Raw genomic sequence first — 14,166 nt, forward strand, 5'->3', positions numbered from 1 at the left:
GGGGTCGTTTCCTGGTTGCTGCGTGGGGTCTGCGAGGAGTTTGTGTGTGTGCTCAGGCTGAGTTCAGGTGAGTTTCGCGGTGTCTCAGGCTGCGTTCAGGCTGAGAAATCCACGGAGCCGCAGCTGAGAAAAGATAAGGCTGAGTGAGTGTGTGTGTGTGAGGAGCTCCACGGATTGGTCCATTTGTTAGAGTTGTACTCGCTACAGGGTGTACTTTGAGGGTTTGTGACTTTGCAGACCGTTTACATGCATACAAAGCTACATAACACATAAGGGGACGGGTAATAACCGGAAAAGCATGACATGGGACCTTTAAGATCGGACCCACCACTATTGGCACCGAGAGACAATGTCCTGTCATATTGCGTCAGAGGAAAGTTCAGGGTCGGACCATCAAAATATCAGGTGGAAAAACTTCAATTAATAGCAGATTTCAATCAAATCCTGACATTAATGATAGTTCAAAATGTTTTCAAATTACAATGATGACTGAATAAGCAAAATAAATTCCATGATGACACTTACCGTGAGGTCTGATTAAAGTGTTGGACAGATACTGTCCATAACTTAGGCCTCACTGATACCATTTTCATGGTGTCCTCATAATATACTGGGCTTAATGAAAAACAAACCCTCAAATGTCACAGTGATACGGATCAGAGTGCAAACAGACAGCTCCAGACTGCAGACAATGGAGAGCTCTACCATCTACGCCACACCCCCAATTAAAACTGCTTGACTTCAGGGAATGCTGGAAGGCAAGAAGAAATTACATCATCACATATTTCAAATCAGCTGCCACATTCACCATGTTCAGGAATTTCAGCTCCCTAAATTGACATTAGAGTCAGGGGCAATGATATCTACGGTAACAGAGTGACTTTTACATTTTATAATGTCTGCACAAAATAAACGTTGTGGTTCTTTTTTGTATTGTTTTATGTCACAAGTGCAATGTTTGTTTTTTTACCACGAATGGCAAGAAGAGAGCAAAGCACAACATGAGTCAAAGGGATAATTACAGCATAAACTAAAACCCTCTTCATCCTGCTGAGACCACCAGCCCCCGGCAGTCAGCTGCTCTGACCTCATCTGGTTTAACCATTCATCTGTGAAGTCTGAGTTCTGTTGCTGATCTCATTCTTTTGGTTACAGTTATACATCACTAAAACGAGTGTGTAAAGCCCAATATATACAACCCACAGAGGGAATCAGGTTTCCATGTGCAGGTTTCCCAGCAAATATTTTCATATTCCATCTATTATTTGTTATTAAATCAATAGAAATAAATTGAAATGCCTAATTTTAGTTCTTACAATTATGTTTTGGTGGTGGCAAACACAAAGTGTACCCTGTATCTTAAATGATTTGAACACATTTTTTACTTCTGCACCAATCTGCTATGTTCTGTCAGAGACACAGCTTAAAGGACCATACCAGCGGTTAGCATGTTTTAGCCATGTCACATTTAATTGATCAAAGCCAATCATTTTTGCAAAGCATGCTGCTTTGTTTTAGAAATGCTTCTGTACTTTTCGACGATTCAAGAGGACATTCTTTTCCTGCAATTTAGCATAAAAAACATTTTCTGAAGATCATTGAATATTGTCAAAGTTCTTTTAAGTTGAATGAATATGCAGAATGCATTTATAACCGTGCAAACCAATGGAGGCTGTAGGCAATATACATCAATGATAAAATACAATGTTACTGACAATAGTAATGTGAAGTTAGAGCTAAAACCTGTGAAAAGGGTGGTATGGTTCTTTATAACGTGTACACCTTTTTTTTTGTCTGCCTTTTTAACATGTTTTCAAGTGACTTATTTTAGTTTACAACGTGGCTAATGAAACAAAGTCACATAACTTAAATATTCAGATTATTTTATTTTGCCTTGTCACTAGTGAGTGTCTGTTCAGTGTGTGTGCACTTTTGCCTTTATTTTGAACTTTTGGTACATTACAAATCTTACACTTTTAAGTCTGTCGCAGGATTTGGGGTGTTTACATTTGAGTTTATAGGTTGCATAAAGCCTTTTTAAATCTGCAGGTGTTGAGATAAAAGTAGTTAGTTTAATAAAATTACACACCAGAATGTCCTGCATTTGGTTTTTGTAGACACCAGGTCCTGTCAACTAGATTAAAAAAAAGCACATATGTTTAGGATCAGAGCATGGCATACAGTGTACAAGGCTGCAGGAGTATATCCAGCTGCTGGGCATATGAGGAAGAAAAACAAACTTATATTTGATTTCTGCTTCTCCTGGAAGCAATGAAATCCACGTTAAATAATCTATTTTTTTTTTGGTAAATAATTAGTTAATCATTTTTACATGTTGCATCTGACAGGAAGCAGAGCAGCGAAAAGTGTCTGGCAATGGAGCAACTTCTCTTTAGAACAAAGCTTCTCTACAGAGTTATGCAGAAATTACTTATTTTTGTAGGCCGACCTTGAAGTTTGCATCGCAAGCAACAAACAGTAATGGGATTTTTCCTACAACTAATATCCTTCAAAGTCAATGCAATAAATGTCAAGTCACTGAAAACATTGCCAATTATATGAACCAATCAGACAAGATTTCTCAACAGCTGATGGTTAGCTGGACAGTGTCTCAAAAAAGAGACACAAATTGGAAAGACTCATCATGAACTGATAAGGATGTGTTACTTAAGATTGAAAAGTACGTCTTCTCTGTAGCCTACTCTGTGTAAATGCAGCTTTCAATAATTTCTAAGGGGTGTGAAACATCTCATGTTAGTTCATTTGCAGTTTAAATCCAGTGTAGCCTTTGTTTACTCATCTCCATCCCATTAACTGACATATATGTATACTGATATGTTAGATGTGTACTGATATATACTGAACATAAAGCTACCTCAGTTTGTTTCATGGACAGAATACCCTCCACCTTCCCATCGGCAATACAACTCCTTCTGTAACTCAGACAAAACAGACTCCAGAAGTCTGACAAAGTCATTTCTGTAATTAGAAATAGAAAACTCAATTTGTGCCAAACTGAAAATGCAAACATTTTACTTTAATTTGAAATCTGTTTTTCCAGATACTCATGAAAAAGGCCATTTCCATCCAATTAAATTGGCTTTATTGGCAGTCATTTTTAAACCTGTCAATCAAAATAGTAAACTGAAGTCTATTGGGGTTAGTATCACTGCCCTGAGATGAGTGGAAATGAGATGCTGTGTTAAACAGCAAAGAGGAATCCTCCATTCATACAGGTGGGGGTATCCTGCTCACTGCAGGAAGTTCATCATAAATCCACACACTCCCTCCATCACTCTACTCATGACTCTCAAAAGCTGCTTTCTATGTTTTGTTCGCCTTAAAGAGAATCTATTTGTATTTCTGTCTTTACTTCAACCTCATCACCCAGGACATTGTTTGAGGCTGTACTGAATGCACAGCTTGATTTTCTGGTTAGCCAACGGTATGTGTGTATGTACGTGTGTGTGTATTTAATAATTAGCAGTTACTGTGCTTATACTAGGACTGAGTCAGTGTCCATAGGGAGATGTTATAGGATGGAGTCTCTCAGATCATAGCTTGGTGTCCTGCTGTAGGGAAAATGGCTGATTGGCTTTGGTTATCCAAAATCCAAATTGTAAGTCACTTTGGATAAAAGCTTAATGGCATGTAATGTAAAAGAGACAAAACTACAAAAACCACTAGACCATACATTAAGCCATGTTCAAAACAAATGTGTATCAACATTTTTGTTAATTATTGTCAAAATCAAACTCTTTTGAAAGCTATTACGTTCCTCTCTAGTTTAGATAAAAGAGAATGTCACATGTGCAACCTCCAACGGTTCCTAACGCGACGGTATGTGAACCTGCTAGACAACACAAGTGGCTGTTTAAGAAGATATAAACTTGATTAATTTCATGAGGGGATTCACTTTTCACAGGTTAGTCCTGAAATACACACATGCACAAACTCGACATATACACACATATTGATTTACAGGTGTTACGGGCTCCAAGCGGTTGGATGACCTGTCCAAGGAAATCTCGACAAGGACCAAATACAATGTGTATTTTCTGGTCTTTTTTCTATTTTTGGGACTTTAAACAGTTACCATCTGATTGCAGGGTGTTTACTTTGACAACTGCACTCAAACAGCCAGCACAAAGCAGTTATAGTTTGTTTCCATGCCTCTTAGTTGTGAACAGGCCGTGTTAGCTTTGTTAGCCTAGCCAGAAGTCCACTTTTCGCTTTTGTCAAAGAAAATGAATATTTATGACAAGTTGTGTGGAGCAGCAACAGATACAGATGTGATACTTCACATTTAGTACAAGCACAGTAACCTGCAGGTGATGATGCGAGGACTCCTGTCACATTGTATAATCTTCTGTACAGATGTCTGTGTAGAGATGGTCCAACATGGATACCACAGATAGTGATCAACTTTAAAGGTTATCTGTAAATAAATGTATGCAAAGTGTACAAGCTAAAAAAGAACATTCCTCTCTCGTTGAGTTCTGAGTGAGACCGGTGTCAATGATGCCACCATGATGGCTGTAACTATGACTATATACTACAGAGGAAAAAATGATACATGTGGTGTATGTGGTGTATTTAAAAAAAGATACAAATGTTTAAGATAAAAAAAATTGGTCTTTTCAGTAAGTTGCATTGTGTGATGAAAGTCTGAAGTGCTAAAGAAAAAGTACATTTTATTGTAAAAATAAATCAAAAGTGGTAAACATGATGAAAATACAATTTTGTATATATGGGATTTTTGTAAATTTTTATTTGAATCTAATGCAACACAAACTACCAAAATTCATTTAATAAAGTACACTGTGGTAATTTTTCTGGCTTCCAGTTTGTTCATTTTTTTTTGCATTTGTTCTATGAGTTTAAATCAAAAGTATTATTGGAGTGTAAATAATATAATGTTTAACCTTTTGTATCTAAAAATCATAATATAAATAATGTGTTCTCTTTCGAATGTAATAGTGCGATGCAGAAACTACAATAGATAACATATTGCAATGCTATTAAATAAGCTGTAAAATAAGATAAAGGTTGATGTTGACAGATATTTCAGTACTGAAACTTTGTTTATTGAGGTGTAATCGTATGGTTTATGTCCAGAGTTAAACAAACTGGTACTGGTATGTGTTTTGCATGGTTGTCGCTCGCAAGCGAGCGACAACCATGCAAAACACATAGAATCACAAGGAAAACGACGGGCGAAATCACAATATGTGGGACACATGCACGCACACACACACACACGTCACACAATTATTTATTGATATCGATAGGATTATTCTTATTATGATTTTTATTTTTCCACTTTGAACGGATATTTGACCACCTGAACATATATGAAAACTCACCAAACTTTGCACGCGTGTCAGGACTGGTGAAAACAGACGTGTGAAATCGGTTCCGCCACAAGCCACGCCCACTTCCGTTTTTAACGTAAACTCCCCTCACTTTGACGTAAACGAACAAAATCACTACGGATATATAGGGTGCGGATACGAACCAAAAAGCCTCTTGTAGGTGTATAACAAAACGTACAGGAAGTCGGCCCTTTTGAATTTGGCGTTGGAAAAACATCATTTTCACGTTCGCTCGATGCTCGGCGACCCCTCGCCATGGAACACGATGATGTCATAACTCCAACTGACATGCTCGGACCGCCGCCAAACGCAACATGATGGTTAACACTGCTGCCCTGGTCAGCTCTACACTGTAAAAAAAAACTCGTAAAAAAACGGTCAAAGTACTGGCAGCAGCGGCTGCCAAACAAAAACCCTTAATTTAAAGTAAAATACTTTATCTGAAATAAAGTGAATAAGCCATTAATTTACGGGAATTGTCCTTAAAGATTTTACAGGAAAACACTGTAATTTTACAGATTTATCTGCTCTTTTTACAGTCAATAACCTTTAATAAAAGTACAGCACTAATACTTCTACGTGCAAATACTCTAATGTTACAGATTTATCCTCACTTTTTACTGACTGTAAAAAGTGAGGTGAGGTGAGGTTATTGACTATAACCTTTAATAAAAGTACAGCACTAATACCTTAACGTGCAAATGTAAAGGGTTAAACCAGTTCATTGTTAAAAAAATAAGTTAAGTTAAAAAAGTGTCACCCCCACATTTTGTATTGTTGATGTCTCTTTCGAAGTCATTAAACTGTATTACATTGCAACTGTGTGGCGGACTGATCACTAGAGGGCGATACCACTCGGGAGGATCTAGAACCCTGCAGATTAAATCCTGCAGTTGAGCTACAAACAAGCTAACATTTCTGCCTCGTGTGTTTTTCATATACAGGTGGGTTCTAAGTCCTTCAAATGACACCATAGTGTCCCAGTATAAGGGGTATAAGTGTTGTAAGTGTGTTGTGATTGAGTGTGATATGTCTAATCGTTGTTTTAGGCAGTTATGTATTTATGTGCAATGTGATGCTAGCGGCTAGCGGCTAGCGGAGCTAACGCTAAGGTGAAACAGTACTACGTAGACACGTGTTGCTTGGTGTATAATGTAAATGCTGTTGCCTCTTTATTCTCTAATGTTGTTGCCTAATAGAAATGAGCATAGATAAATGCTTTTGTTGTGGATTGTTTCCAAATGAGATTAAATCCTGCAGTTGAGCTACAAACAAGCTAACATTTCTGCCTCGTGTGTTTTTCATATACAGAGGTAGAGTCTGCTGCTGACCCCTAGACCTGAGGCCAGTAACACAAACACTGTAATTTTACAGATTTATCCTCTCTTTTTACAGTCAATAACCTTTAATAAAAGTACAGCACTAATACTTCTACGGGCAAAAAACCCGTAAAAAAATGGTCAAATGACTGGCAGCAAACAAAAACCATAAAATTAAAGTAAAAATACTTTAACTGAAATAAAGTGCAAAAGCAATTAGTATACAGAAATTGTCCTTAAAGATTTTAGAGGAAACTTTCTTCTCTTTTCAAAATCCATTGTCTTAAAATGTTACATTCAAATACCTTAAATACAGTTCTGATGAGAAAAACAGTTTTTTACATTTTTTTTTAATAGATTTGTATGATCAAACACTAAAATAAATACAGAACCTAAAGTTCTACAGCTAGAATACTGTTATTTTACAGCTTTTTTCTAACATTTTCCAATCAAACAGGTTCAATAAAATCACAAAATGTTCTGTAGGAAACAATTACTCTGAAAACTTAAAGGGGACCTATCATGCAAAATGCACTTTTGTACGTCTTTTATACATGAATATGTGTCCCCGGTGTTCCAGGGAACTCACCAAGTGTCAGAAAACACAACCCTCTCTATTTTCCTCCATACCCAAATCTCTAAAAAAGGGGCTGCAACGGATCTGATAAAAACTGATCCAGATTTGAACACTGTCCTGACGTCAGGACGGTGGCGCTACGGCTATTGGGCCAACTCCACCAATCAGGAGGAGACAGCCACGGCCATTGCCGTTCGAAAGCGCTGGAGACGCTGTAGTACATATGCCAGGCCTGTAGGTGGTGCTGTTCTCACAGAATCAGCCCTTGCAAAAACGGGTAAAATAGTGCAAATTGAGCAAAATGAGGCATGGCTAAAATGCATGATCTGTTTGGTATTTTGAAAAAAAAAAAGTATAAATATGCCTTATATAGGTATGGTCCTACACTATATTATTATAATATAGCATGATAGGTCCACTTTAAAATATAAAAATATTTGTAGATTTATAGTACAACTAATGAATACAGCATTTCATATTTAAACATCATACTTATAAACAGTAGAAACAAAAAGTAAGTTGAATTTTTTAAGAGTACTTTGAAACATTCTCAACTGAAAATAACAGAAATTACAAAATGGCAACATATGTTCACATTGTCAATTTGAAGGAGCAGTGTGCAGGATTTAGTATGTCTAACAATGGGGATGTAGGTTCCAACCAATGGATAACTTGTTCACTCACCCTCCTATCCCAAGTTTGTAGAATGTATATTGGCTGCAAAAAACTTGAGGCCCAATCATGTTTCCTCTGTCCATTCTGCGCTACTGTAGACGTGGCAGTGCAACCTAGAGGACAAAAAGATCAGAATCAGAAATGGGTTTATTGCCAGGTAGGTTCACACGTATGAGGAATTTGACTAGGTGTCGTACAAACATACATACAAATAAAAAACAAAAATAAAAAAAAGTACACAGATAGCGAACTATATTAAGAACACTGTAATACAAATATAGTAAGATAGCAATAAAATAAAGCAGTAATATACATCGAAATAGAATGCAATAAATTATAGAATATAAAATATGTGCAGTAAGCAATATTTAAACATTGCATTATTTACCATCCTGTGATCTCCATTATGTAATGCATAGAGTCTGCGTTGTGGATGAGGTAAAGTGTCAGTGGGGGGGGGCCTTGTTGAGGTGGCGAGAGGTTTTGGTCCTGATGGAGAGAGGTTCTGGTCCTGATGGAGAGAGGTTTTGGTCCTGATGGAGAGAGGTTCTGGTCCTGATGGAGAGAGGTTCTGGTCCTGATGGAGAGAGGTTCTGGTCCTGATGGAGAGAGGTTCTTGTCCTGATGGAGAGAGGTTCTGGTCCTGATGGAGAGAGGTTCTGGTCCTGATGGAGAGAGGTTTTGGTCCTGATGGAGAGAGGTTCTGGTCCTGATGGAGAGAGGTTCTGGTCCTGATGGAGAGAGGTTCTGGTCCTGATGGAGAGAGGTTTGGTCCTGATGGAGAGAGGTTTTGGTCCTGATGGAGAGAGGTTTTGGTCCTGATGGAGAGAGGTTTTGGTCCTGATGGAGAGAGGTTCTGGTCCTGATGGAGAGAGGTTTCTGGTCCTTGATGAGAGAGAGGGTTCTGGTCCTGATGGGAGAGAGGTTCTGGTCCTGATGGAGAGAGGTTTTGGTCCTGATGGAGAGAGGTTCTGGTCCTGATGGAGAGAGGTTTCGGTCCTGATGGAGAGAGGTTTTGGTCATGATGGAGAGAGGTTTTGGTCCTGATGGAGAGAGGTTTTGGTCCTGATGGAGAGAGGTTTTGGTCCTGATGGAGAGAGGTTTTGGTCCTGATGGAGAGAGGTTTTGGTCCTGATGGAGAGAGGTTCTGGTCCTGATGGAGAGAGGTTTTGGTCCTGATGGAGAGAGGTTTTGGTCCTGATGGAGAGAGGTTTTGGTCCTGATGGAGAGAGGTTTAGGTCCTGATGGAGAGAGGTTTTGGTCCTGATGGAGAGAGGTTCTGGGCCTGATGGAGAGAGGTTTTGGTCCTGATGGAGAGAGGTTTTGGTCCTGGTGGAGCGCAGCCTCCTGCCAGAGGGGAGGGGGGTGAACAGTTTGTGTCCAGGGTGGGAGGGGTAGGCCACTATCTTCCCTGCCCGCCTCAGGGTCCTGGAGGCATGCAGGTCGTGGAGGGATGGCAGATTGCAGCCGATCACCTTCTCTGCAGAGCGGATGACACGCTGCAGTATGGGCTTAGATATGTCTCATAATTATTTGTGTGAACAGAAAAATAATTTGTGTGTAGTTGTAAATGTTAAAGAGATATTCAAAGATCTTTTTTTTATTTGTAAAAATATTTTGCGCATTTGCAGATCCGTTTTACATTTGCAAATGTATTTGTGAGTTTGCAAATCTTTTAAATGCATTTGTGGATGGTGTTTTACATTTACAAATCACATCACGCAATAATATGTGATTTGTAAATGTAAAACACCATCCACAAATGCATTTAAAAGATTTGCAAACTCCAGATTGAAACATTTTACTTTAAAATGTTAAAAACAATCTTCCCGGGGGGGCATACCCCCGGACCCCCTTAGAGGATGTGACGTGTTAAAACATGTTAATACAATACTAAATACATTTGAAGCCTTTTTATATAAGCTGTCCAACATGTCAATAATGCGGCTTTCACACCAGCGCTTTTCCCATTCTAGCTCCGTGCTAGAGCTTTTCTGGTTCAGCTCCGGTTTCCCTTTTCTGCTCCTGCTTTGTTCACACCACTCAGAGCCGGGATGGTGCTGCCGCTGCTGCGTCATGACATCACTGTTTACATCGCTGATTTGCTCCCCAACGGCGCTCACAACAACAACAACAACGGGGGAGTGCGTCGGGTCGATGATCGTGTTGCTTTTAATCATACGAAGCCAGATTAAATAAAATAACGACTTCTCCAACCTTATGCTTTTCTCCAGAGTGCCGTGGTTCATTGTTTATTAATGTGTTTCAGCGGCATTTACCGACCGCTGCAGTGCTGGCTGCTCTTCCACGGGAGTTTATTCTCCCGTTAGCTCCGGGTTAGCTCACACGGCTCTAAAGTATTCACTGTCTGACTGTCACACAAGCAGCTGATACATATCCCCAGTTCCCCTTAAGTTGCAGTATTGATTCCATCTGATAGCTGCTATAATAAAAAACAAAACGTCTGCCTGCTCTCCACAATGATCAATAACAGCGAACGGATGGTCAAAGTAAGGTACAAATAAACAGAATCACACGAAGCCTGGTTAGTGTTGCCTGACTTTATAAAGTGTGTTTTTTTTTTATAAGTGTGTGGTTGCCTTCTAGTCACTTTGCTCAGCGCTACTGCTTGTAGGCAGGCATGACGAGACTCTTCAGTCGACCCATGTTCAGGGGAGGTGGGTTTAGTTTCCCTGCACGCCTCGACGGGGGTGGGGGGGGGGTGCCGGCTAAAATCTTGCCTAGGGCAGCAAATTGGTCAGAACCGGCCCTGGCATCATCCCCACAGCACCCCCCATTTCAAACATGTTCCCACGGCTATGTTCACTGTTACGCCCAGATCTAGGGAAACTAGTAGTGATGGGAATTATGGCTCTTTGAAGGGAGCCGGATCTTATGGCTCCGTTCCTTTCAAAGAGCCGTTCAAAAGAGCCGTTGTTTTAAAGGGGGCAGGATTACTAGGTTTATCTGCGAAATAATCACCAGGATAATAATTGACTGTATTGCCAGACCTAATGTAAATAATCTGCATTGTAAACATGACACAAGGTGGCGCCATATCCATGTCATTCATGTCAGTGAATGTACTACTTTGAATTTACCCTCTGTATGTGATAAATAAATAAAGTTGCCTTGCCTTGAATGAAATTCACGCAACTCTTAATATTAGATAGGCTACTGTGTTTTTAAGTGGCGATGGAGATTATTTGTTGACCCTGCTTTAAAGGATATGTTGCCTTTACAAATGGTGCGCTTTATCACTGCCTGGGTTTCGGTTGAAGTGCATCCAAATGCTGCTGCGCTTTCAATTTTGGCTCATTTTCCATCCGAAAAACACGTCGTCTACCTGTCCTGTACCACTTGTTATGACTTCTCTCTCTCGCGTATTCCGTTAAGACCCACCCCATCTCACTCCTCGTGCTGAAACCTACCAAACAGAGTAGGGGCGGGTCTTCACAGAATACGTTTGGGGAACAAAATCAAGCTTTTTAAAAGGCGAGTGGATTTTGGCAGGCAGTGAGTGCGGACCAACGATTGAACGATAAAAAGAACGGCTTTCACCAAGTAGGACTCGGTTCCCCTCGTTCGTACCAAAGAGCCGTTCAAAAGAATCGGCTCGTTCGCGACCGACACATCACTAGAAACTAGGCGCAGCATAAAATTGCCCTCTCCCAACTCTTCCCACTCCCAAGAACATGGACACCGAGACACAGAGAATGCCGTTTGGTAATTTTAATTACCAAAGTTTTTAACAAAGAAACGCAACAACCCACAAAACAAACAAATCTCTGAACACATAAATATTGCCTAACAAATAAGAAAAATAAACGTACAGGCTTCTTACCTACCGACGTATAAACAGGAGAAAACGAGAATCAACCAAAAGAAAATGGTTTCACACTTTTGCATAAATTAAAGCGTGTCCAACAAGGACAGGTTAAAGTAGTTTCTTTTCTGAGGTTTTCAAGACAAGCAAGAGGACCAGTATACGGTATAAGTAGGACCACAGCACAACAGGACAGATACAGGAGGAGGGACAAATATCTACACACAAATGACATAACGACCCAGGGTCGTAACAATCACCATCATCATCATGTTATAGTGATACAGTTAGTTTGTGTTAGTTTATTGGTTCAACTTTCTTCATTGTTTTTTGTGTATTCAGTCAAGCGGGTCAAAGTTACAAAGCACTTCACATCTTATTAATCGGCCTAGTTTTACCTTACCAGTGCAGTGGTAAGGTAATCTGTAGAAAAGCAACGTATTTAGGTCAGCCTTAGTAAGGCTACATTAAATATTATAATATTCATCGCGTCCTTTCTACTCTATATGCATATATTCCTGTCTATTGCTTTCATTTGTATTTCATGTTATTGTTTCCACACATTTCACAATTTGGGATGAATGAGGTATCTATCTATCTATCTATCTATCTATCTATCTATCTATCTATCTATCTATCCATCTATCTATCCATCTATCTATCCATCTATCTATCCATCTATCCATCTATATATCCATACATCCGTCCGTCCGTCCGTCCACCTACCTACCTACCTACCGACCGACCGACCGACCGACCGACCGACCGACCGACCGACCTACCTACCTACCTACCTACCTACCTACCTACAGATAGATAGATAGATAGATAGATAGATAGATAGATAGATAGATAGATAGATATGCCACGTTCACACCAAGTACTTTCCTGTACTTAGTTCCGGCACTCAGAGCCCCGGCGCTTTTAACCCCAGGGCACTTAGTACAGATCGCGTTCACACCGGAGTACTTTTCCCTGAGGGAAGATTACGCAAATGAGCCGCTGACGTCACTTCTTCTTCTTCTGCTTTGGCTTTACTGGCAGGCCACAAACCACTTCACGGCGAGTACAGTAGGTGGCGGTATGCACCTTAAAGTTGTTTGCAATCCGCTACAAAAACAAGAGAAGAAGAAAAACTTCCCGCGTATACTGCGACGCCCACCCACTCGCTGTACATTAGGCGTCTGTTGTTTACCTTCCGACCTCAGACATGATGGAGATGGAGTCGACTGAAGTTGTGCTGTTTGTGCTCATGTTATACAGCTTTGTAACTGAGTTAATGCAGCCTGAGCAACTTGCGTACAATAACAAAACAAGCCGAGCACGAGTGGTGGTGGAGAACGCTTTTGGCAGACTGAAGGGCAGGTGGCGGTGCTTGATGAAAAGAAACGACTACAAGATCACAATCCAGGTGGCAGCATGTTGCATATTACATAACCTTTGTGAAAGTAATGAGTACAGGGACGAATGGACTGCCTTACCGGCGACCCAGCTTTATGAGGCATCTGAACAGCGTGTAAATTGTAAACATTTTGACAATGTTTCTCTTTTATTTTCCAGTCAAGACAGGCAATATTACAATAGTGTACAGTGTGGCAATATAATAACAATAAACTGTGCCAGGTGTGTTGTATGCACAGTAAATAGGCTCAGCAGCAAACCCACCTTTATTATATATATATCTTCCTGAGACCCACTGCATCCGTCTGCCATAAACACTATGGAAACATAAATGTTAGTTTCGGCCCATAGTGGACTCCATTTTGTGTTGTGTAAAATGGGGGGGGGGAATTAAAGGTTTGCAAATCCCCATGTCCTCCTCAGAGGATAATCATAAAAACATTTAGTTTTAGGTCAAATAATATTTAAAATTATATAAATGATCATATTTGTGTATGTGCCCCTGCCATTCCTCCACAAGGTTGCAACATTGATGATAAATAAATGACAAATAAAGCTTTGCCAGTTTATAACCGATGAAACATGATGGTATCAGAATAATCACTTACATGTGATGTATAGGATGCTACGGTCACTAAAGATAAAGTGTCAGGAGAAATAAGCAAGCTACAGGATCTGTTTAACAGTAAATAGAAGTTCACATTTTTAATGTAAATAAAATAGAAGTTGTACATGTAAATTAACATTATCAATATAAAATAAAGTGTCAGTTGTATCAAGACTATATAATAACAGTAATAACAATAATATAAAATGAACTGGTGAGCATCTTGTCCTCCGTTTCCTGGGCCTTGGTGAACAGCACCATCTGATCCTCGTGCATCGACTCTTTCACCACGGCACGCCGGTCCTCCAACGCCTGGACGGTGTCAAAGAAATTCACATCCCGTGTCCGCTTTCCTAAGAGGGAAAATAAGCAAGATACAAGATCTG

Source organism: Trematomus bernacchii, unplaced genomic scaffold, assembly GCF_902827165.1.
Source record: "Trematomus bernacchii unplaced genomic scaffold, fTreBer1.1, whole genome shotgun sequence".
In the NCBI taxonomy this organism is placed as follows: Eukaryota; Metazoa; Chordata; class Actinopteri; order Perciformes; family Nototheniidae; genus Trematomus; species Trematomus bernacchii.